The sequence below is a fragment of the Ailuropoda melanoleuca genome, chromosome 2 (genome assembly GCF_002007445.2).
Source record: "Ailuropoda melanoleuca isolate Jingjing chromosome 2, ASM200744v2, whole genome shotgun sequence".
In the NCBI taxonomy this organism is placed as follows: Eukaryota; Metazoa; Chordata; class Mammalia; order Carnivora; family Ursidae; genus Ailuropoda; species Ailuropoda melanoleuca.
The window spans coordinates 123,199,263-123,216,689 of record NC_048219.1 but is presented as its reverse complement, the minus strand read 5'-3'; the positions used below and the strand labels follow the sequence as shown (position 1 = coordinate 123,216,689).

Sequence of the window (17,427 nt, the reverse complement as noted above, 5' to 3'; positions counted from 1 at the left end):
CGTCCTTCTCCCGCAGCCCCCTGCGCCCGAAGTCTTGGCGGCCAGGCGGCCCCGCACCGCGCTGAAGTTCGTGCTGGCGGACCCAAGTTGGTGGAGACCTGGCTAAGGGCAGGGATATTGAATTTAAGACTGAAAGTATTTCTAATTGCGCTTTTGTGCGTGGAGAAACGTCTTCAAGTCGTGCACTTAACTTTGAGTAACCAGAGCCCCTGGGGCCCGGCACAAGGTTTGATTTGGCGGAGAGTTAGTGGTCTCTGCTATTTTGCCCTATTTCGAACAGTCTTCTCTGTCAAGGTTTTGGGAGAGATCTGCGAGGTCTGGTCAAATGAAAGACACTTTGAACAGAAAGTTTGGTGTCTCTTGGGACCTCTTCTTTGGTTCGCTTACCTAGGGGAGAACTGCCCAGATCTGGCTAAATCAAAATAAGCCAAGGCTGGCCCTGAGTCCCGGGGTCTGGGTGGTACTACACTTAACGTTTGTTTTCTTAGTGGTTTCCTTCTGCGTAGTTCTAGTGAGTGTTCTGTGTGGTAAAGATCGCCGGTTACACTGAATGCTTAGGTCTCTTTCACCTTGACATGGGAGATTGGTCCTTCATTTTTGTACTGTCCATGTGCTGTAAATGAGACCATCTCTACATTGCTGCTGGGTGCTAGGGAGATCATGCAAAAGTGAATCACCTTGATCTTTCTTTGGAACAGAAACTGTGGAGGTGTGTGCTTTCAGGGTGACTTAGGAATACTTTGGTCATGGCCCCAAGACGCTTTTATCCCAGGCTCTGCTGTGGGCTGCTGGAGTGACCTTGGGAAGTTCTTTTCCCTGTAGGTCATTCAGAACATTGTGTAATGTGTTTTTAACCAATGATGGCAGCTGCGGTGTGTATCCTTAGTGATTATCATCAATTTAAACAGATTGTCTACAACAAATGGGCTTTAGATTCAAAATTGGACTCAGACTTCTAAGAGTTCATAAAACATATTTAGATAATATTTATTGTGCAGATACTCATTTTCTGCAAGCAAATTATTACTACTACTATTTAATTCAGTGAGCACCAAGCAATTGCATTATTAAAATAAATATATTTTGGATCTTGAATTCATTCTAAAAGTGCATTCTGTCCCCTTTGCAGTGCTTGCTTAGATCATTTGTGTATTTGATACAGCAAAGACATTCTTCATCTTTAAAACATTTTTGACTTATGTGACTGTTTGAGATCTTGTTGATGTTTATTTTGTGGGTGCCTATTTTTGGTAGTGTTTTTTTGTTGCAAATTCTTAGAAATACTAATTATACAGCAGAGTATTCTGTGAACTGTTTGACTAAAACTTTTGAGTCAATCTACACTATCACTTCACTAACACTTTACTCTTCAACCACAAACGAAACAATCTATTTTTCTAATATTCTTTCCTCAATTTACTCAAATAAATGATTGAGATTAATGCATGTATAAGTTCTTGTTAAGTGTGTTGCTATGTATTGTCTTCAAAATGTAAAAAGTATTGCATGCCAATAATTCTGGGAGTAATTTAAACAACACAGATTTTTATTTTTATTTATTTTTATTTTTTAAGATTTTATTTATTTGATAGAGCACAAGCAGGGGGAGCTGCAGGCAGAGGGAGATGCAGGCTCCCCACTGAGCAGGGATCTGGATGTGGGGCTTGGATGTGGGGCCCGATCCCAGGACCCTGGAATCATGACCCGAGCCAAAGGCAGATGTTTAACCCGCTTAACCAACTGAGCCACCGAGGCATCCCAAACAATGCACATTTTTAGAACAAATATATTTCATTAGTTTTTCTGAAACTGGGATTTGTTGCTTTAATAAAATGGTCTAATTTAAATTTAAGAATTAGTTGTAATTGTGTTATATACACAATCTTCCTTTTTTCAGTGCAAAAATAATACATAATTTTTGTGAGCACTTACAGTTCAGTGAGTATCCTACACATGATCTTGCTTATTTATTTATTTATTTTTTTAAAAGATTTTATTTATTTATTTGACAGAGACAGAAACAGCCATCGAGAGAGGGAACACAAGCAAGGGGAGTGGGAGAGGAAGAAGCAGGCTCATAGCAGAGGAGCCTGATGTGGGGCTCGATCCCATAACGCCAGGATCACGCCCTGAGCCGAAGGCAGATGCTTAACCGCTGTGCCACCCAGGCGCCCCACACATGTTCTTGTTTAAATGGCATAATGTAGACTTCTCAAATGGCTACAGTAGAAATAACTGAGGATTTTTGTTTCTTTGACAAGAGATGCAAAGTTATTGCAAATGGAATTTAATAGTATTTTTTGAAGTAAAATTGAAGAGTTTTCACTTGAGTGCCAAAACAAAATATTTTTTTAAGAAGCACAAAAGCTGTTTATGATATTAGAGCCTCATTATTTGTACAATGACCAGCAATTTATTGTTTTTGAATTCTTTTTTTTTTTTTTTAATTTTATTTATTTATTTATTTGACAGAGAGAGAGGGAGAGCCAGTGAGAGAGGGAACACAAGCAGGGGGAGTGGGAGAGGAAGAAGCAGGCTCCCAGCAGAGGAACCTGATGTGGGGCTCGATCCCACAACGCTGGGATCACGCCCTGAGCCGAAGGCAGATGCCCAACCGCTGTGCCACCCAGGCGCCCCTGTTTTTGAATTCTTGATATATTGGAGTGATGGAATTTCTTGGTGATATTTCACAGCCTGTGTGGTGCCTTCACACATGATAGTGGGAATGCCAGCAAGATAGTGTTGCTCATTTCTGATGTCCGATTATTTACAAAATTAGGGAGGAAAAGTGTTCCTCCCACAAAAAAATGAAATGTCAAATCAGATGGGTAAGATGGGGCTGGTGGTGAAGAGCAGAGGACAGTTGGCAAACTCACCTAGTAAAACTGTTTATTCTTTAAATTGGTAAAAAGTTTTAGTGTTTGTGTGTGTGCGTGCATACACATACATGTACATATGTGAGCTGGCCTGAAAACAAACAGAGAAAGAGAGCCTGCCTCCACTCTGAAGACTGAGCACAAAGTCCTTCAGGCATCTCTGAGCTTGTTTCGTGGGCTCCTAGATTGCTGGCCTCCACAATCTAGGAGGGATGGAGACTTTGGAATGAATCCAGGGAACAACTAAATGGTTTCTTTGAGGAGAGGTGAGAAGATGAAGTGTTTTGCCACTGTAAGAAGAGAGAGCTGGGTGACCCAGTATTGGTCTTCAGAGCGTACACAAAGGAATTCTTTGGAAATGTGATGGACTGTTCTCCGTCGTCATTGAGGACAAAACTCAAGAATTGCTATAATCAGGGAAGGAATGATGTTTTACAGCAAGACTTTCTTAAGAATGTTGCTATCATTGGAATGGCTTTCCAAATGAGCCTGTAGAATTTTCTCCTAGGAGATCACTTTTGACAGACTATTTGTGAATGGATTATTTATTCATGTTTTATTTATTTATTTATTTAATTTATTTTAAGATTTTATTTATTTGAGAGAGAGAGAGCGCGCGCGCATGAGCAGAGGCAGAGGGAGAAGCAGACGCCCCTGCTGAGCAGGAAGCCTGACTCGGGGCTCCAACCTGAACCGAAGGCAACCGCTTGCTCTCTCTTGTTAAGCGGTTGCCTTCGGCTCGGCAACCGCTTAACAACTGAGCCTCCCAGGCGCCCCTATTTATTCATGTTTTAAAATTTTAGGAAACACTTATTAAATGTTTGCTAGTGCCCAGCACTGTGCTAGATACTATAAAAGAGGAATGAGAAGATAAATGAGACAGAGCCCCTGGACCCAAAGGATTTTGTAATCTACTTATGGAGACAGGGGTGTATGCACGTCATATAGTGAACTGTAGCAAGGAATGATGGTGTGGTCAAAATGCCAGTGTGCGCTGAATATTGAAATACTCTGGGTGTCACTGCACATAGAGTTTGTGTGATGGAGTCTTTCAGGTTGCTCCCAGTTTTCTCCCCACTGGGGTTCCAAGAGAAAATCAGAGTATGCTTAATCTGTTGACCTCTCCTTGTTAAGGCTGCCCTTATAAGGACTGAAAGTCCTTACAAGGCCTGGTCCCTGCTAATTTCCAGCCTCATCTTGAACGATGATCTCTTAGCTTTGGACGTAGATCTCGAACACTCCACCTTTCCTTCTGCCATAGGCTCTTTGCACACGCTAAACCCTCTGTGGAGGGCTCTTGCTCTCTCTCTTCTGCCTAGTTAACTTTAAATCTTCTTGAGATCTAAATTTAATCTTTACTTCTTTTTTTTTAAGATTTTTTATTTTTAAGTAATCTCTACACTTAAGGTGGGGCTCGAACTCACAACCCCGAGATCAAGAGTTGCATGTTCCACCAGCTGAGCCTGCCAGGCACCCCTAGTCTTCACTTATTTTTCTCATCTCTCTGATGACGTCGGTTCCTTAGCCACCTACCTCATTCCAGAGTGCATTTTGCCGGTTCTCGATAATTAGATTTCTCTGTTAATGCCTGTCCCTTATCCAGATAATAAGCAGGGACAGGTCTGCACTTGGTCTCCTTTGTATCCTCAGCATTTAAGGTAGTAGATGTTCAATAAATATTTATTTGAATGAATGAAAGAACGGATGGTTGGAGGATTAGCTTGATATATTTTAGGCATGGGGTTCTGCTCTAACATTAAACTCTGTGTTTAATGGGGAGAAATTGCCTCCTAACAAAACTTCCCCAAATTTAGCAACTTAAAGCAACAATTTTTTTTTTTAAATTTCAGTGTGCTGCCCAGTGTATGGTGTTATCTGGGCACTGGCATGGCTGAAAGATCTAAAATAGCCTCACATGTGTCATTGGCAGTTGGTGCTGGCTGCTGGCTGCTGGCTGAGAACTTGACTGGAGCTTTTGGCAGGGGGCTCAGTCTTCCTCCACCTGGGCTCCCAGCATGGTTGCTTGAACTTCCTTACAACATGGTGGCTGGGTTCCAAGAAGGGGCATCCCAAGAAGTAAAGGATGAAGCTGCAGATTTTGCAAAACCTATTGTTAAAAGCTACATGCCATCACTTCTGTTACAGTGTCTAAATCAAAATAAAGGCCTCGCTCAGTTTCAAAGGGAGAGGAAGTGGACTCTGTTTTGATGGGGTGTAGCAAGGTCACCTTACAAAAGAGCATATTATTACTGCAGCCATCTTTGGAACCATCTACTTTAGATCACAGAACCTTGGGCTTTTTTAAAGTATGCTAATCAAATGATCGTGATCATAATTCAGTAAACCCACACTGTATTTAGAGATTGAAAACATATTTAGTTACTAAGTTGATACTATAATAAAACAAGCTGGCAAAAAATTCTTCGGGTTATAATTTGGAGACACATTTCTCCAATAAAATGCAGATTCATCAACAGAAGGTATGTGCTTTGTGCATAGCTCTAAGAATAATCATATGCCTAGAAGCGTATAAATATGCAAAATTCATCTATAAACTTAGAATCACAAAATTTTAGAACGGAAAACATTGCAGGGGGAAAGTACTTCGGTTCCTCATTTTCAGATGAATGAGGAGACCCAAGGACATACAGGCTGTACTAACATCACATCAGTAGTAGAACTGAGACAAAGGGACCTGCCTCCAGTTTTTCCATCACAACATACTTCATTCCTGTATAATCAGGACAGACGTACAAACACAGAGATGTGGACACATCGAAGGAATCTGGAGCTTATTCCTCTTATATCCTAGAAATATTCTCTCTCTCTCTTTTTTTTTTTTTAAGAGCGAGAGACTGCATGAGCAGGGAGGGGCAGATGGAGAAGGAGAGAAAGGATCCCAAGCAGGCACCTTGCTCACTGCAGAGCCCGATGCAGGGCTCAGTGTCATGACCCTGAGATCACAACCTGAGCCGAAATCAAGAGTCTATCCCTTAACTGATGGAGCCAACCAGGCGCCCCTGATCCCAGGCACCCCCCTAGAAGTATTCTTAATTTATATGGTTACTGTGAAGAACAAAGCAACAACTGGAGAACCTCGAGACTGTAGTTTTTTCCCCTAATTTTACCATGAGATGGAATTTTTGTTTGCATGGTTCATGAAAGTTTGTTTGTTTAGTAGTCATTGTATTAGCCAGAGTCTAACCAGGAAACAAAACTACTTGTGATTTTTGCAGCTGAGGGACTTGAATGTAGAGATATGGTTAAACAGGCGATGGGAGAGCTTGGAAGTTAACCCTGTAGGTTAGTGACAGCCAGAAGCCACTGTGACCTCTAGGCTAGCAGGACAAGGAAACTGTTACTGGAACCCAGGGCCAGAGTCACCTGGTAGATGCTGGAGCCCCTGGTGTACTGTTTTATGGAAGCAAGAAACACAGAGGACATCACCTCACGCTTGTTAGGATGACTACAATAAAAAACACAAAAAACAAGTGTTGGTGAGGATGTAGAGAAAAGGGAACTCTGGTGCACTGTTGGTGGGAATGTAAATTGGTGCAGCCACTGTTGAAAACAGTATAGAGATTCTTCAAAAAAAATAAAAACAGAACTACCATATGATTTAGCAATCCCACTTCTGGGTGTTGATTTGAAGAAACCGAAAACACAAACTTGAAAAGATATATGCACCCCATGTTCACTGCAGCCAATGTTTACAATAGCCAAGGCACGGAAACAACCTGAGTGTTCATTGATGGATGAGTGCATAAAGAAGTTGCTGTGTGTGTGCATATGTAAATATGTGTGTGTGTGTGCGTGTGTAATTCAGACAAAAAGAATGAAATCTTGCTATTTGTGATAACATAGATGGACCTTAAAGGCATTATGCTCAGTGAAATAAGTCAAACAATAAGGCAAATACTGTATGATCTCACCTGTATGTGGAATTTAAAAGCCTCCCCAAACCAAAAAACAAAAACTGAGCTAATAGATACAGAGAACGGATTAATGGTTGCCAGAGGCTGGGGTGGGGGAATGAGTGAATTTGGTGAAGGGGTCAAAAGTACAAGCTTTCAGTTATAAAGTAAGTAATGGCAGATGTAATGTACAGCATGGTGACTATAGTTAATAATATCACATTGCGTATTTGAATGTTGCTTAGAGAGTGGATCTTGAAAATTCGCATCACAAGAAAAAAAATGGGTAACTACGTATGGTGATGGATGTGAACTAGACTTGCGGTGATCGTTTTGCAATATATAGAAATACTGAATCATTACATTGTACACCCAAAATGAAATAGTGTTATTTGTCAATTATACCTCAACTGAAAAAAGAGAGACACAGAGGAGATGTAGCTTCTACTACGGAAGCCACTGGAGGGCAGAGAGTGAGGAGGAATGCTCTGCCCTCTGCCCCCCAGACCCCAGACTCCTGGTGCACCTGCCCTTGGCTGAGCCCAGCTGGAAGCCGGCTGACTGGGAGCCTGGGAAGCAGCCCGCAGGCCCTTGGCCCTCCCGAGATAGAAAGCAGCACAGAGAAAGGGGAAAATGAATCTGAGGGAACCCGGACAGGACCAGCGCAACCATTGTTAGGTCGTAGCTGCCTGGAAGACGGTAATGATTCATGTTCATTAACAAAATTGGAAGTCTTTTTTTTTTTTTTTTAAAGATTTTATTTATTTATTTGACAGAGATAGAGACAGCCAGCGAGAGAGGGAACACAAGCAGGGGGAGTGGGAGAGGAAGAAGCAGGCTCATAGCGGAGGAGCCTGATGTGGGGCTCGATCCCATAACGCTGGGATCACGCCCTGAGCCAACGCTTAACCGCTGTGCCACCCAGGCGCCCCTCAAAATTGGAAGTCTTTACTTGCTCTGTAAGTAAACTTCCTAGCTAAGTGGGATAATACAGTGAACCTGAGGGAGAAGTTCACACCTATTTCCTGTGTGAATTTTATCTGGAATGCATCTTCCCAAATTGAAACCAAGAAAGAACTCTGCCTCTTGTGGCAAACTGCTTTGTTCTCGCCCTTGGGCTTGAATACATGGAACTGAATTTATGACGCTCTTTATTGAGAAATCCAGCTCCTGGGCAGCTAACCTGTGAACCAGTCACTTGTGCTTTTCTCCAAGTCCCTGTTCTTGGCACAAAGAGTTCCCTGAATTCTCCCTTTTGTAGAATAAAGAACTATTTATCCTTCAGTTTAGGATGGTGGAATTTTATGGAAACTTAGATGAATTTTGATTGAAATTTTAATCTTTCTAGAAAGGTATGGGACGCTGTGTGGACACTTAAGCTGAAAAGGACCTTTGTTTTACTGTGGCCCTCTCTCTTTAATGACTCCACTGCCACCCCAGAGAGTGCCATCCCTGGGTATTGAAGAGCAGAGCCTGCTTGTTGGTTCATCAAGGGAAAAAGCAGGGGTGGAACTAAAGAGAAGGTGGTTGAGTCAAACCACGTGCTGTAGCTAGTTGTAGAAACCAGGCGCTCTGCTTCTGGTGAGTCTGCCAGCTCAGTTGGGGTAGCTGAGCCCAGCCAATACTAGTTCTGACCCATCTTTTCTTGCTGATGCTGTAGCATGAGCCAAACTCCTCACCTTCCTCTTAGTTTGACCATTCCTTGGTCTCGTTTCGGCAGCTCAGACTCCGAGAAAGCGTCAGCCCTAACCAGGGAGAGCTGGCTTGCAGTTCACTCAGATTCACTGAAGACCCTAAGAAGTGTGTGCAGGCATGTGCACAGAGGGGTATGCAGGCCCCATTCTGCTGTCAGGCCTCTGCATGCTTTGTTTTAGAAAACACTTGAGAGCGGGGTGTTTCCCAGGACAGCACCTTCCTTTCTGTTGCTCACTCTTTGCTGGAGCTTCCTTCCCAGCAGGACTGTGTGCGTCCAGAATAGTTACAGGCCTCAGCAGCATGGATCCTCTGAGTTTGTCCTTTAGCAGGGTGTGTCTGAGACAGGCCCTGGACGGTTTGCACTCCCTTTGAACCCAGGGCGTTGCACCAATATTTCCTCTGTGGGGCCATGTGGAGCTCTTCCTTCACCCTCCCCAATCACACACTGTCTTTATAGCACCTCTTCAGGTTAGAATACAGTGAATTGCTGAGTCTTACCCACAAAGAACCTCTATAGAAACACCTTCTGATCCGAGCAGCTGGTGCTGCCCTGCTTGCCCTTGTACTTTGTGATCCAGAAGAACGTTGAGGTAGACAACACCCTTCGTTCTAGAAGAGTTGTTACGAACTTGACTACGGACCAACACATTAGCAATTGTACATGGATTTAACCACATAAACTGGGGCAGGGAGTGGGGGTAGGACTAGAGCTAGATGCCAAAATTAATGCAAAGGCTAAATTATTCAATTTTAAGGGAATAGTTTTAGGGCTTTCAGGTAACACTAATGACAAGCTGTGTGCTATGGCAACCTGCTTTCCGAACCAGAGAAGGCTGATGATGTTTCCTGAACACCTGGCTGGAATATAGAGCTGGCTTTGAAATTCCTTGTAGATAGCTCTCATACTCACTGGAGTAAACGAGCCCGTCTGCAAACTTTCCTATTTTCTTGAGTATGTCCTTTCTTATGACACACATGCATGGAGCAGAGGTGATTCCTTGACTCTAAAGGGACGTCCTTCAGCATTTGTACTTTATGTACTAAAAGCATTATTCGATAGGGGCTGTACAGCCTCTGTGACGTCTCCTGAATCTCTCTGATCGTTTCACTGTAATCATTTGGACGGCAAACGGGCCTATTTTATTTCTCATTTTATGTTCTTTGCTGGTGGAGGCATCTTTCTCTGGGGCTGCAGTTTAATTGCTGTGGCAGTAGTGTTTGTTTTGAGAGGAAATATTTTGTAAACATAAACCTGAAAAGAATCTGCATTTTTCTGGGTTGTCAGAATCACTAGAAATGATGACTTTTTGTAGTGTTCACTGTATTATACTATAATACTAATTTTAAACTCCTTAGGAAAACTTTTTTTGCAATTTCTTTTTTAGTGCGGGAAAGACCAGCAGTAATGGAAATGCATAGTAACTTATTATGTAAAGGAATTTATCATACCCTTCTACTTTCTTCTCAAATGGCCCGGTGCTGGTGTCAATGACTCAACATGCTGATGATGTCTCCCAGTCACACAGGTGGGTGAAATGATCGCTGTTAGGGTTAGAATATCCAAAGGCATGACTTTCTTATTTGGCCTCTTGTGTGCACGTGCAACAGAGAAGGGGAAGTTATTCTTTCAGGAAATCAGAGGCTGTATTCTGTTACCATCATAATCTCATTTTAGAACATTTCATCACCCCCAAAAGAAACCTTGTATCCATTATCAGTCATTCTCCACGCTCCTCCCCACCCCTAGGCAACTACTAACCTATTAGTCTCTATGTCTATAGATTTGCCTATTCTGGACATTTCATATAACTGGAATCATATAGTAAAATGTGATCTTTTGTGACTGGCTTCAGTTTTTTTTCATTAACATATTCTCTACACCAGCCTGAGGGTTTCAAGTTATAGCCCCCAGTCCAAATGTGCAGATGTTGGCCACGTGTGTAAAGGGACTTGCCTTCCCCAAGCCTATGTTCCAGGGAGCTTTTCAAGTCATGGTGTTGAATGGGGTAGATCGTATTTATATTCATTGTAGAGCTACAGTCTCAGGTCATAAAACCGAATTTTGTGGGGGAGCAAAACTATTTGACCCGCATGGAAATCAAATCCCTGACCTTGGCCTCCTTGTCATCAGGATTGAACAAAACTGAGTGACTCTCATCTATAGAAGCGGATTTATATAATAGGATGAGATCACTGGGATTAAAAAAGTGAGCAATATAAGTAGCTATTGCCATCGTTTTCAATAATTTTTCATCATAGAAATGTCTTGGATACTTATAATCCAAAATACTTTAAAAATTTTGTCTAGATGTTTATAAAAACTCAGCTCTGGTAATTATATTTTCCTTGGGAGATACAATTAAGGAGAAAGCAGAGTGCTCGAGTCCCAAGTTAAGTACAATATTTATGGGAATTATTTGGTATATAAAACTGTACTCTCTATGTGGCAGGTGCTGCTCAATTATATTTGAGCACTTCCCTGGAGGACAAAAGTCAATTATCAACACAGTCGTGTGGGAGAGAAATAGGTCAGCTGCAAATATTCTCTACTAATTTCAGAAAGCTTGAGGGGTGATTTAGTTTGGGGGATATTTTTTATTCTTTTGGTCTCTGTGCTGTCGGGAGACCATCTGGTAGGATAGGCTCAGTTTTTCATTTGGTATTGGTTGTCATATTAATTTACTTTAATATGAATATTTCTTTTGATCCTATAAAATGAAAATTAAACCAAATAATATCAATAAAAATGATGTCAAATACACATTGTAAGAGTAATTGTACCACGCGTGTGATTATTACTATTGCTGTTTCTTTTCTTTTTTTTTTTTATTAAGATTTTTTATTTATTTGACAGAGATAGTGACAGCAAGCAAGAGAGGGAACACAAGCAGGGGGAGTGGGAGAGGAAGAAGCAGGCTCATAGCAGAAGAGCCTGATGTGGGGCTCGATCCCAGAACGCTGGGATCACGCCCTGAGCCGAAGGCAGATGCTTAACCGCTGTGCCACCCAGGCGCCCCTACTATTGCTGTTTCTACAACAGTAGAGATCTTCAGGGTTTAAACTAACCCAACAAAATGCAGATTTCATATTTTCCAGTATTTTGTTTACTATTTATACATAAAAAGAGTAAAAAGGTTAATTGAAAAAAAAAAGGACATTGGGTTTTTAAAAAGTCATGTTTGTTTATTTTTTTATTGTGGTAAAATATACATAACAGGAAATTTACCATTTTAGCCAATCTTAAGTGTATAATTCAGTGGCATTAAGTACATTCACTAGTGTTATTTTTTTAGCGGATGTGCAGGTTATTTAAAAAGCGTAAGCAGACAAAACCTAAATAGATCCAACTTATAAATGTGCTGAACACATCCACCTGGATAGGCCTCCCACCACGACTGCGGCCTCGTTTAAAGCACGGGCAGCGGCAGCAAACAGCCCCTGTAGGGCTTCATGAACCCGTGGGTCCCGCAGTTGAGAAGAACAGGGAGACAGCTGTCCAGAGGCAGGACATGGCCTGGAAACCGACGGGGCCCTTGGGTGCCCTTGGCGAGCTGGGGCTGGGACAGGGAGCCTGCGCAGGGTGGGAGGATGGGGTTTTGCCCCGGAATACCTGTCTTAACACGCTGGAATGCTTTTCTTCTTCCTCCACTGTTTGAAGTCCAAGCAGTTTCAAGAGGATTTGGGTTAATGAGCAGCCTATTTGAAAAACCTGCTTGTTCCCAGGCATCTTCAGGGGCTATAGTCATTTATACAGTATTGTAGCTTGACTTACTGTTTACAAACAGGCTCACCTTCCCATCCTTTACAGGTGCACCACAACAAAGCAGACATGCTCCCCAACAAAGACCCCAGGCTCCCTGAGTTTGTCCTTGCTCACAGTTTCCCCCACTTTCCCATCTTAACTTGTTCCCTCTGCCCTTACTAGCACACATATCCAGAACTGAACTCAAACCACGCTTTCTCTCCTCCACCCACTCAGTGACGCCATTCCTTCCCCTTGGGGAAGGTCTCACCATTTCCATGTGACGATGATCTTTCCATCTGTCAAACCCCTCTAGTACCTTTCCCCACGAAGCTCTGTAATATGGCTCCAGACCGCCTTCTCTGGCATTCGTTGGCATTTTTTTAAAAGAATTTATTTATTTGAGAGAGAGAGAGAGAGTGCGCTCAGGGGGAGGGGCGGAGGGAGAGAGAGAATCTTAAGCATACTCCCTGCTGAGTGTGGAGCCTGATGTAGGGCTTGATCTCACGACACATGAGATTATGACCTGAACCGAAACCAAGAGTTCAGACACTTAACCAGTTGGGCCACCCAGGTGCCCCTCGCTCGCCTTCTGTTTTGACTGTTCACCTGTTAGATTCTCCTTTGTGTAAGCTGGATGTCCCCGTGCCCCACCAGCCTGTGGGGCTCTATGGACAGGAATCATGTGGGATAAGAGGAGGAGCAGAAGTTGTAAGGAATCAATATTAATAATCTCCATTTCACTTGTTCACCTTTCCTGCCTGTAGGTAGATAGGACTTCAACACCTCCCTCCTAATATATTGTCCATTATTTCTGTGAGTCCAGTGGTGCTCACAGCTCTGTCCCTCATTGATGTCTGCTGTGACAGCCTTTGAGGAAGGCTTCTCCTCCTGCAGTCGCTCTGTCTGTGACAACACTGCTTTCTGCCAACTAGGATGCTGCTTCTCAGGCAAAAGCTAGAAGGTGGCACACAGCACCATGCTCCTCAGCCTCTCTGGACAAGCTGTGTTCCAGATGTCCTCAACTCTGTTTCACACTCGGTCCCCTGGGCACTTGAGTAGCACTTCCTGTGCCCTGCATGTTCAAGAGTCCCTTGTAAAGCCCGCTTCTGTACTTTTGGCCTGCATCCCTCTGTAGGGTCCCACTGGGGAGCAGGCATTATTCTCCATCTGCCCCAGGACTGTACACAAAACTTGTTTCTATCAGCACCTCTCATGCTTGTTGCCCTGTACAAATGGATGTAGACACAGACACACTTTGAATCCCTTTTTAGGCTTTGCTGTAACATACTCATACTAATTGATGTCGTTTTCTTTATTTTTGCTTTATGAATTTGTATTTGGGAGGTGAATAGTAGAAGCAAGAGGAAAGGGGAAGGTGATGTTGGGTGCTTACTGACTTCGGGAGTTAGTGTGGGCCTGGGTTGGGTATCAGAATGGAGACCTTTGGAGAGGGGGAGGGCCCTGGGTGCCTGAGGAGAGAGACAGTGACCCGTGGGAGATGGTTTCAGAAAGGGAAGTGAATGGGGCTCAAAATTGGTCGATTTTAAGCTTTGTTCTGGAACTGTATCTGTTAGGACTCTTTTGGTTGCAAATAAACAGGAACTCAGCACAAATTGCCTAAGGCAAAATACAGAATTATTGACTCATGCAAGAGAAAAGTTCAGGTGTGCGTCTGACTGGCTTCGTGTATGGCTTGTTCCAGAAGTTCATGACGTCATCAGGGCTTCTGCTCCCTTTCTGTGCAGTTCTTTCAACACTGCCTGCTCTTCAGCGCTCGCTTCTGTGTGCTGACTTGGACCTCAGCTAGCCCCTGTCATGGTGGCGGCAGTAGCCACAGTGGTTCAGGATCTCCCATCCGTCCCCTGCCCTGCTCAGAGGAGCAGAGAGCCTCTCTTATGATAGCTCCAGAAGGAAGGAAAAGGGGTTTTTGTTTGCTTGTTTTTTCAGAAGCACCACCCTCCCCCTGAAACACTGCACATAGCGCGTGGACACACACATGCATTCGTGTGCACATACACATTACTTGAATCTTATTGGCCTGAAACAGCACATGAACCAACACTGTGGCTAAGGGACTGCTGAAGTCAGTAGTTGGCCCCTCCTAGGGACGAGGTTGGGGTTACCCCATCATGGCTGAGAACTGAGACCAGTTTCCTAAGAGAATTTTGGGAGCTAGCGGTAGATGGAGAGGCAGACGGACGCTGCAAAAGCAATTAGCCAGACGTTTACTCAAGAAAGGACTTTTTATGCGCACCCAGGCAAGATGATCAGAATTTCTTTCTTTTCCTCCCCCTCCTTCCACTTTTACCACGTTTTAACCATGTGATGGATTAAATTGCAATTTTTTAAAAAAATTATAGAATACATATAACCTAAAACTTACTATCTTAACTATTTTTCTGTGTACAGTCCAGTGACTTTAAGTATATCCCCATTGTTGTGCTACCTTTACCATCAGCTATCCTAAGTACAATTTTGTAGGTAGTCTGGGAGTCTAACTTACTGTTGTAACATTGTTCCTTATTGAGAAAATATGTACCAAGTTTCAAATAACTGACTTAATGAATTTCTGGGAAACAAGTATTAATACAGGAATGACTACTGACTTAATATTTCCCAGGACCTCCATTTTTCTGTCTGCAAAATGGGGGTTTAAGTGGGGAGGGCTAGTGACCTCTGAGGTTCCTTCAGGCTTTAGTATAATAGGACTTTATGTCCATGTCTGCAGATGTATGTGGTCAACCCATACATCGTGCTAGAAACCACTGTATTTTGTAGTTTTTGCAGCTATCCTGTGTCACCTAGCTGCTGAGATGAACCCATATGAAACATAGTGTCATTCAATATCAAATGTTGTTGAAAGTATTAGATGGCGATATCCTTGTTAGAGCGTAACAGAGATGATGTGGAGAAGCTCACAAGAGGAAAGATAATTTGGGATAGAGCTGGAATTTATAACTCTTTCGAGCATATGCGTACAGCATGAAAGGATATGTGGAGGATAGAGTGGGTTGTCAAGAATGAAGTATTTGTGTAATGTGGTGAGATGGTTCGCAGATGTGCATCCTAGAGGCTATTAAGAGGAAATCGGCTGCGGAGTAGTGTAGCTCCTGCTGCTGTGATTATTACAGCCACCAGGAAGAGCAAGTAGCTAATGGGGCTTTAAATCTATAATGAAGGATAACAAAAATTGCCATATTGAAGCTTTCCTAAAGGTGAGTGGAACCGCAAGATTGATTTATATCATTTGAAAACACTGCATTAAGATCTTTTAATATTGACTTTCCTGCTTATCCCTAGTTTCTCAGGGGCATAATGTTTAGCATACGTAGTTCGGCTTGGGTTCCCATTTTCTGATAAATAAGGCAGGAATTTCTGTTTTTAAGCCATATTAACTATTTAATAACTAGACTTCGGTGGATATTTTTATAACAGATCTCATGTGTTCAGGTTGCTTGGGTAAGCTGGTGCACTTCACTGTTTTCTTTCTCTTCTCTCTTCCAGTCAGGGACACATGATCCTTATTTATTATTTAAAGATGTATTTATATCCTGCCTTGTTCTAGAAATAACTTACATTAGCTTGTGTGATATCACAAGCCAATAAAACGAACTAAGGAGAAAACAAGGGTAACAATGTGTGCTGAGTACACAAAATGTATGCCAACAAAACTCTAGTTACTTGCTAGCTGGGAGCCTCAAGTTTGACTCTGAACTTTCTAACAACTACCTAAAGAAGAAAGCAAGATCACTTATGGGATTTACAATGTCCAAAGGTAAAAATAAAGTTGTTCTTTAGGAAAAGTGCAAATACTTCTCGCACTGAGACTAGAGAGAAAGTTCTCCTGTGTTTTCATAGAGTCAACACTGTGTAAGACAGTAAGTTAAACCATGAAGTGACACTTTGTCATAATTCTAGAGTTGTTTCTTATAATATCCTTCAATGTAGAGATAATGTTCCTCATCATGCTGGAGTACAGTTCAATAAAAGCAGTTATGTGGGAGCCATTCATATATGGTCCATAAGTGTCTGTAATTCTCAGCCTTAGCTGCACGTTAGGATCACCAGGTAAATACATAAAAATCTGTGGGCCCAAGCTTAATTAAATTAGGATTTCGGAGGCATTGATATTTTTTAAAACTCCTCAGGTAATAGATGCTGCCTTCTGGTCTCATGTAATCCAGGGCAAGATTTTAGAGCAGCTGTTTTCAACCAGGATGTATTAGTCAGGATAGGTCAGGTGATGCTGTGGTAACAAAAACTTCCCTAGAACAACTACAGCAACACAAACTTGTGTGTTCACACCCCATGTATCTCCTGGGCTGGCTTCCTTGCTGTTGTTCTCACTCCAGTAGAGCAACCATTCCCTGGCATATTTCAGTTTGCTGCAGAAGAGGGAATGAGAGACCTGGTGGATCATACACTGGCCGTTGGGGCTCTGCCTGTGCAGATGCTGAGCTCTGTACCACTGAAACAAAAAGATACAATGTATATTTCTTTGTCATGTACCAGCCCAGAGGTAGGTGGGCAGTTCAGAGCAGTAAATAGCTCTATTCTGAGAGATCAGTGTTCCAAGGACCCAGGCTGGTGGGCAGGCTCTGCCATTCTCAACATGTAGATTCCATCTTTGGGTCCAGCGTGACTGCTCCAGTCATCACTGTTTCCTAGGCAGCTCAAAAGGGAAAGAAGAGAATGAGCAGTTTCATTTTTAAAGGAATGACCTAGAAGTTAAACATATTTCTTGTGCTCCAAACCCATTGGCCTGAACTTTGTCGTGAGGCTACTTCTGCCTTCAAAGGAGACTGAGAAATGTGGTCTCTAGCTGAGTAGCCACGTGAAGGCTAAAAATTGTGATTGCTCTATTTCTGGTAGGAAAGAGAGAATGGATATTAGGGCCAGTTAGGCGGACTCTGCCTTGTCACGGTGGTGGTTTGCAAAGTGTGGCTTTAACATAAAAATTTCTTCAAATGAAATGACAGATGTTGGGGCGCCTGGGTGGCACAGCGTGGTTAAGCGTCTGCCTTCGGCTCAGGGCATGATCCCGGCATTATGGGATCGAGCCCCACATCAGGCTCCTCTGCTATGAGCCTGCTTCTTCCTCTCCCACTCCCCCTGCTTGTGTTCCCTCTCTTGCTGGCTGTCTCTATCTCTGTCAAAAAAATAAATAAAATCTTAAAAAAAAAGAGAGAGAGAAATG

General features: G+C 42.8%; 1 protein-coding gene across 1 annotated transcript in view; it reads left to right on the top strand.

Moving 5' to 3' along the window:
* Positions 1 to 17,427, top strand: part of CACNB4 (calcium voltage-gated channel auxiliary subunit beta 4) — a 240,737-nt gene that overhangs the window by 597 nt on the left and 222,713 nt on the right. The gene's annotated exons all lie outside the window — the stretch shown is intronic.